The sequence below is a fragment of the Hemiscyllium ocellatum genome, unplaced genomic scaffold (assembly GCF_020745735.1).
Source record: "Hemiscyllium ocellatum isolate sHemOce1 unplaced genomic scaffold, sHemOce1.pat.X.cur. R2, whole genome shotgun sequence".
Lineage (NCBI taxonomy): Eukaryota > Metazoa > Chordata > Chondrichthyes > Orectolobiformes > Hemiscylliidae > Hemiscyllium > Hemiscyllium ocellatum.
This window is the reverse complement of record NW_026867614.1, coordinates 892,866-899,760: the sequence shown is the minus strand read 5'-3', so window position 1 is coordinate 899,760 and position 6,895 is coordinate 892,866.

Sequence of the window (6,895 nt, the reverse complement as noted above, 5' to 3'; positions counted from 1 at the left end):
ATCAACGGCAGATTAAATTTAATCCTGATAAACCCTGACGGGATACATTTTTGCCAGGAGTTGCTTCTGCTTCTTAGAATTTTTATTGCATCTTCCTTGCATTCTGGGTGATTGGAAAGGAGGTGAGTGGGAATGACTGCTCACCCGTGTTCATTTTATGGGTAGTTGTTCATGACTAGACCCTTTGCTGGTTGGGGATGGCTAATTGAAACATTACCTCTGATTTCTCTCCACCAATGCTGCCAGACCTGCTGAGCTTTTCCAGCAACTTTTGTTTTTGTTTTTGATTTACAACATCCGCAGTTCTTTCAGTTTTTATTTGTCATTTTTCATGTTGTTTGAATCACTGTGTGAAAGTGAGGTGATTTATTGAAGATCACATTTAGGTGCTGAATAACCCCAGACTGCTTTGTGGTTATTGATGGTTGGAAAGTATATCAGGGTGGGAGTAAGGTAATATTGAAAGGACTTGTTGTTGAAAGTTTATAAATGTTTGCAGTAACAACAACACTGAGCTGAACATTCCCCCAGTACATTGTATATGTCATGTTTTACATCAAGGGAGTAACGCAGCGGATCAGACTTTTTGATGGAATAACAACCTGTTACTATAATTCCAAAAAGGTTCACTCTAAGGAAATGTTGTTGATGCTTGTGCAGTGGCATGGGGTGTTCAGCAGAGGGTATCATTTTAAACACAAGAGAGAGAAAGAGAAAGAGGGAATTAACCCCCAAAACCAAAGAGACTTCATTGGACAGAGACACAGACACAGAGATTACTCACAAGTATACAACACACTGATACATTCCCAGGCTGAAGCAAACCTCATGGGAGAGAGGGAATATGAGAAACCATCAAGAGAGCTGGGACTAACTGAAATATTAAGTCTGTCCATGTCTTAACTTCTGTTTGTCCCTGTCTGCCTTTTCCTCTTTTCTCTCTCTCTCTCTGTGTCCTTTTGTCTGCCTCCCTCTTTCTATCTCCCTCTCACTGTCCTTCTCTTTCTCTCATGTCTCCATCTTTCTTTCTCTCTCTTCCCTATCTCTCCCTCTGCCCTTCTCTCTCTCCCTCTCTGAGATTCTCTCGCTCTCTCTGTCTCTGTTCTTCACTTGCTCTCCTCCTCCTCGATCTCTCTGTTCTCTCTCTGTTCCTGTTTCTTCATCCCCACTCTTCCTCTCTTCTCTCTGTCACTTACCATCTCTGTCTCTTTCTCTCTGATTCTCTCTTTCACCCTGTCTTTTTCTCTTAGATCTGAAAGTGCCCACACAATATTGCATCCCCCTATTCTGTTCCCATTTTAGTCCCCTCCCAAATGTTTGCTCTTCCCCAATTATTTTACCCACCCAAATATACTCCTCACCCAATGTGTACCCTCACAAATATTTTGCTGTCCCCCATATCATGCTGAGCCCCACTCCCTGGCGCAGAGATTAATGAGTTTGCCTGGACTAACTGGCCTGTAACTGACTCCTTTTGTGCACAGCAAGATCCCAGTCCCAGAATTATGGAAGCTTCACATCACACAGATAATCCTTTCAGCCCATCATGCCTCCCTACCACCACAACCACCAACAATCCCCCATCCTCCACCCACACTCCCCATTAAATGATCCTAGTGCTGTCCAGCTCCTCAGGCCTTGCCCTGAATGGCATTGTTACTCCCCTACCTGGGGAGACCGCTCTTCCGCCCTGTCTCATACTCTGCCTCTTTGTCCTCTCACCCTTCCATCTCTCTCTCTCCTACAACAGCCACTTCCCCCTCAAGCCCCATCAAACACTCCTCCTCTCCATGGCTCTCTCTCTCACCACCTCCTTGCTTCCCATTCCTCTGCTCAAGAACTCAGGGCATGGCTACTCTGCCTCTCCTCACAGACTCACAATCCCTGAGCTAAAGAACATAGTGAGTATGTTCAGAGACTAACTGATCTTTTGACTGACTGCTTTAATGCACAGCAAGATTCCAGTCTGCAGCCAACCGATCACACACTCAATGAGAAAGGTACTTAATGCCCCTTCCACTCATCCCTCCACCCCCTGGCCGGTTTGGACAACAGTGAGGGTAAAACCAGGGAGAGACATGGGAAATGTGTATCCTACTGCATTAACTGTACAGCAACTTGTGGCACTAAGTCCAAATCTTCCCAATCCCCCTTCCCTGCCACTGGGACAGAGCAGAGGGGCCAGGAAGAAAGAGGGAGAGAAAATGCATTGAGAGAAAAAGAGAAGAACCAACAGACAGAGAATGAGATAGTGACAGTCAGAGGGAGGGAATGAGAGAAAGAGAGTTCAAGGGAGGAAGAGATCGCAAGTGAAAATCCCAAGGACAGAAACAAGATGTCAGGCTAATAAAAGCCATTCTTTATCTACCTTCAGAGACTGGTGTACATTCACCCCAAATCGATTGTCAATGCTTCCCAGGGTCCTGTTGTTCATCGTGTATTTCCTTGTCTTGTTTGTCCTGTCCATGTGCATTACATCTCCTTGCTTCACCTCATTACTGCTGTTTCCTCGACATCAAGGATTACTTTCTGTTTCGAGTCTTATTGTTAAGTTTCACCATTTTAACATGAAACTCAGTGGCACTGCTATTACTGAGTCCCCTTTATCAATAATCTGTGGGAGTGAGGGACTGCTGGGGTGGGGAGGAGAGAGAGAGAGGCGAGGCGGTGGGTATATGGGCCAACACAGGCAAATGGGACTATTTAACAGTGAAAACTGAGTGGCATTGTCAAATTGGGCCGCAAAGCCTGTTTCCACGCTGTAGACCTCTAGGACTCTGTGAAGGTTTTACAATCACAGCTCCATCTCCCTCTGCTTGACAATGACTATCACCCACACCCCAACGCTCACCAGCTGCTACTGAAATTTTCCACTGAATCTTGTTGAAACAAGGAAGACTCCACATCACTCCCATTTTATTTCAGAATTCCAGGAATTGCTTTTCTTGAGTCAATGTAATATCTCGTGTGTTTTGCTTTATCCTTCATAGAGGTGAGAGAAATACACCACACTGTAATATCAAGTTCAAATAGCTGGCAATTTCTTGATCCTTTGATCACACAAATACTCAGACAACAGCCCTGCATTCTCTCTGTGATACAAATACCAGCAATTGGCAGAATTTAATCTCAAATAATTAATCCATCTGGAATTGAAAGTTAGGTTCTGCAATGGAACTATGAAACTAACACCAATTGCTGTAAATACACATCTGCTTCACTCATGTCCTTCACCAAAGGGAATCTGGGAATTTTACCTGGTCTGGCCCAGGAGTGTTTTCAGAAGACATGAAATAGTTCTGACTGATAAATAACGCATGGTTAAAGATTTATGTTTCAAACACGAGTGAGGAACGAAAACAGGAATGCTGTTCGGTTTCAGCTTCGACATTGAAATTGGCAACACATACAATGAACATAGTAAAGTACTTCTTCCTGACAACTGGTAGCAGGACAGACAGGGTCAAGGTTGTTTTTGCTGATTATTACATCACTTCACTCCTAAATGTTGATTGCCCTTTAACCACCATCTCAAAGATGTGCTTCAAATGGCAAGGACGGAGAACAGATTCTGACTGGGGAGCATCAGATTCGCAGTAGCAACACGAGGGACCAAATTTCTCACTTCGTGAGGAGATGGTCAACCAGACGAGACCTGAAACTCTCATGAAGGGAACCAGTAAGAGAGAACAACTTACTTGTGTCCCGCTCCTCCAATAGATGGAGCCCAGAAAGGGAGAGAGAAGAGCAGTCTGGCAGACAAAGGGATGAATAATTGTGAGGCAGGGAGAAAGACAGGCGGATCATGGAGCTACAGGTGAAAATGGAGTTGGCTGTGCCTGAAGCAGCCCATGTCATGACCAAGCCCTGGGTTGTGGAGGGTCAATGCAAACTCAATGGGCCAAATGGTCTCTTTCTGCAGTGTAGGGATTCTATGATCTTTGACAAGTTGAGATGATGATCACAGATAAGTACCTAATGCTATTAATCATTAAAGCAAACATTAAAAATTAGAGCTACACAAAACCTGTCAATTGAGCTAAATGTTGAACTGGGAACTGAACTGAACTGCATTGCCAAAGAATTCATCAATCTTGGATAATTGGCACAGGAAGATTACCAGGAGGGTTCCAGAGCTGGAGAACTTTATTTAAACCTGTTCACAAATGGGAACATCATTGGTTGGGCCGGCATTATTGTCCATCCCCAGTTGCCTAGAGGGTAGTTAAAGGTCAAGCACATTGCTGTGGTTCGGGAGTCACATGTAAGCCAGACCAGGTCAAATGGCAAATTTCCTTACCTAAAGCTCATTAGTGTATCAGACGGGTTTTCACAACAATATTGTAATGGGGAAGACTCGTTCCTTTTCCCCTGAAATTGAATTCAATTCCCACCATCTGCCACGGTAGGATTCAAACTCATGTCCCCAGAACATTGACTCGATTTTTTTCTGCCCTTGCCCAGTCCCTTCCCACTTCCATCTGTGATTCCTCTGACGCCTTACTTGGGTTCTGGATGCTGCCAGGTTCATAGTGTTGTCAATCACAGGGACTCTGTTTCCAAAACTCATTCAACTTCCACAACAGAATAATCACCTCAATCCTTGTGCTCCTCATGTTGTAGCTCAGACTGGGAACACTTCATATCCCGCAATTTGACCTACACTGCTGTCCCACAGGGACAAATCACCTTTGGGTGTAGAAGGATGGACTGAGCAAGGAATGGGAATTTTAATCAGTCACTAAGTTAGCTTGGAAATATCTGCTGCACATTATATTCCATCTGCTAATTCCTTTCTCACTCAGTGAAGTTGCCCATATCCTCGGTCGTCCCCACAGCTTTCTCTCCCACCCACTTTTCAGTGAATTTGGAAACATTACATTTGTTCCCTTCAGCTACTCATTGCTATCAATTGTAAGTGCCTGCGTCTTTAGCAGTGACCCTTCAGGCAGCCTCACATGGTATTAACTCGGAGAAAGTGAGGACTGCAGATGCTGGAGACCAGTGTAGAAAAGTGTGGCACTGGAAAAGCGCAGCAGGCCAGGCAGCATCTCAGGAGCAGAAGAACCGAAGTTTCAGGCATAGTCCCTTGTTCAGGAATGAGGCTGGTGTGCCAAGCGGGCTGAGATAAAAGGTGGGGGCGAATTTGGGGGAGGGGCACTGGGAATACAATAGGTGGAAGGAGGTGAGGGTGAGGGTGATAGGCCGGAGAGGGGGTAGGAGCGGAGAGGTCAGGAAGAAGATTGCAGGTCAAGAGGGCGGTGCTGAATCCGGGGGTTGGGACTGAGATAAGGTGCGGGGAGGGAAATGAAGCTGGAGAAATCTACATTCATTCCGAGTGGTTGGAGGGTTCCTAGGCGGAAAATGAGGCGCTCTTCCTCCAGGCGTCATGTGGTCAAGGTCTGGCAATGGAGGAGGCCAAGGACCTGCATGTCCTTCGTGGAGTGGGAGGGGGACTTAAAGTGTTCAGTCACGGGGTGGTTGGGTTGGTTGGTGCGGGTGTCCCAGAGGTGTTCCATGAAACATTCCGCAAGTAGGCGGCCTGTCTCCCCCATGTAGAGAAGACCACATCGGGTGCAGCGGATACAGTAAATGATGTGTGTGGAGATGCAGGTGAATTTGCAACGGATATGGAAGGATCCATTGGGGCCTTGGAGGGAGGTGAGGGGGAGGAGTGGGCGCAAGTTTTGCACTTCTTGTGGTTGCAGGGGAAAGTCTGGGAGTGGAAGTTGGGCTGGTGGGGGGTGTGGACCTGACGAGGGAGTCGCGGAGGGAGTGGTCTCTGTGGAACGCTGATAGGGGTCGGGAGGGAAATATATCCCTGGTGGTGGGGTCTGTTTGGAGGTGGCGGAAATGACAGAGGATGGTACAATGTATCCGAAGGTTGGTAGGGTGGAAGGTGAGGACCAGTGGGGTTCTGTCCTGGTGGCAATTGGAGAGGCAGGGTTCAAGGGCGGAGGTGCGGGAAATGGAGGAGATGCGGTGGAGAGCATCGTCGACCACGTCCGAGGGGAAATTGCGGTCTTTGAAAAAGGAGGCCATTTGGGCAGTTCAATAGTGGAATTGGTCCTCCTGGGATCCGATGCGGCGGAGGCAAAGGAATTGGGAATATGGGATAACGTTTATACAGGAGGCAGGGAGGGAGGAGGTAGAATCTGTGTTGAGTCGGTCGCCAGAGATAGAAATGGAGAGGTCGAGGAAGGGAAGGGAGGAGTCTGAGATGGTCCAGGTAAATTTGAGGCTGGGGTGGTACTAGTTCACCAAGCTGGAAATGACCTTGTTTACTGCCCACCAGCTAGTCCTCCAACCTCCAGGGCACAGCAAACACCGTGACATTCATGGTACACTCTCTCTTAACATCGCAATGGTGTCACGAACCCACAGAAAACCCACAGAAAGCAGAGATGAGGGAGGGAGGCAGAGAAGTGAGAGGCAAAGAGAGAGAGAGAGAAGTAAGGAGGCAGAAGAGGAGAGACAGACACATTGTCAATGCCTATGAGGGAGAGAGAGCTGTGAGGTCTCACTGGGCTGAATACATTCATAAATGATGAAACTAAAATCAGTGACAGATCTATAGTCAATGACAATGTGGGGATGGCATTTCAAACCCATGGCCAAAGGAACAATGATGGGAATAATATCGAGATGAGTTCTTCCTCTGTACCTAACACCATTCTGTCCCCGTCCTGGGAGTGTTTGATGAGGATGAAGTGGAGGGAGATTTACTCTTATCAATCCCAGGATTGTACCTGCCCTGGATGTATACAGATGGCATTACATATGGCATTACAGAGGCAACATTTCTCTTTGTATAGCTTCAATTTTGGTGGGAGATGGATAAAATGGAGATGTCTGAGTCCTTGAAGTATGAAGCAAGCTCCATTAAACAATCCCT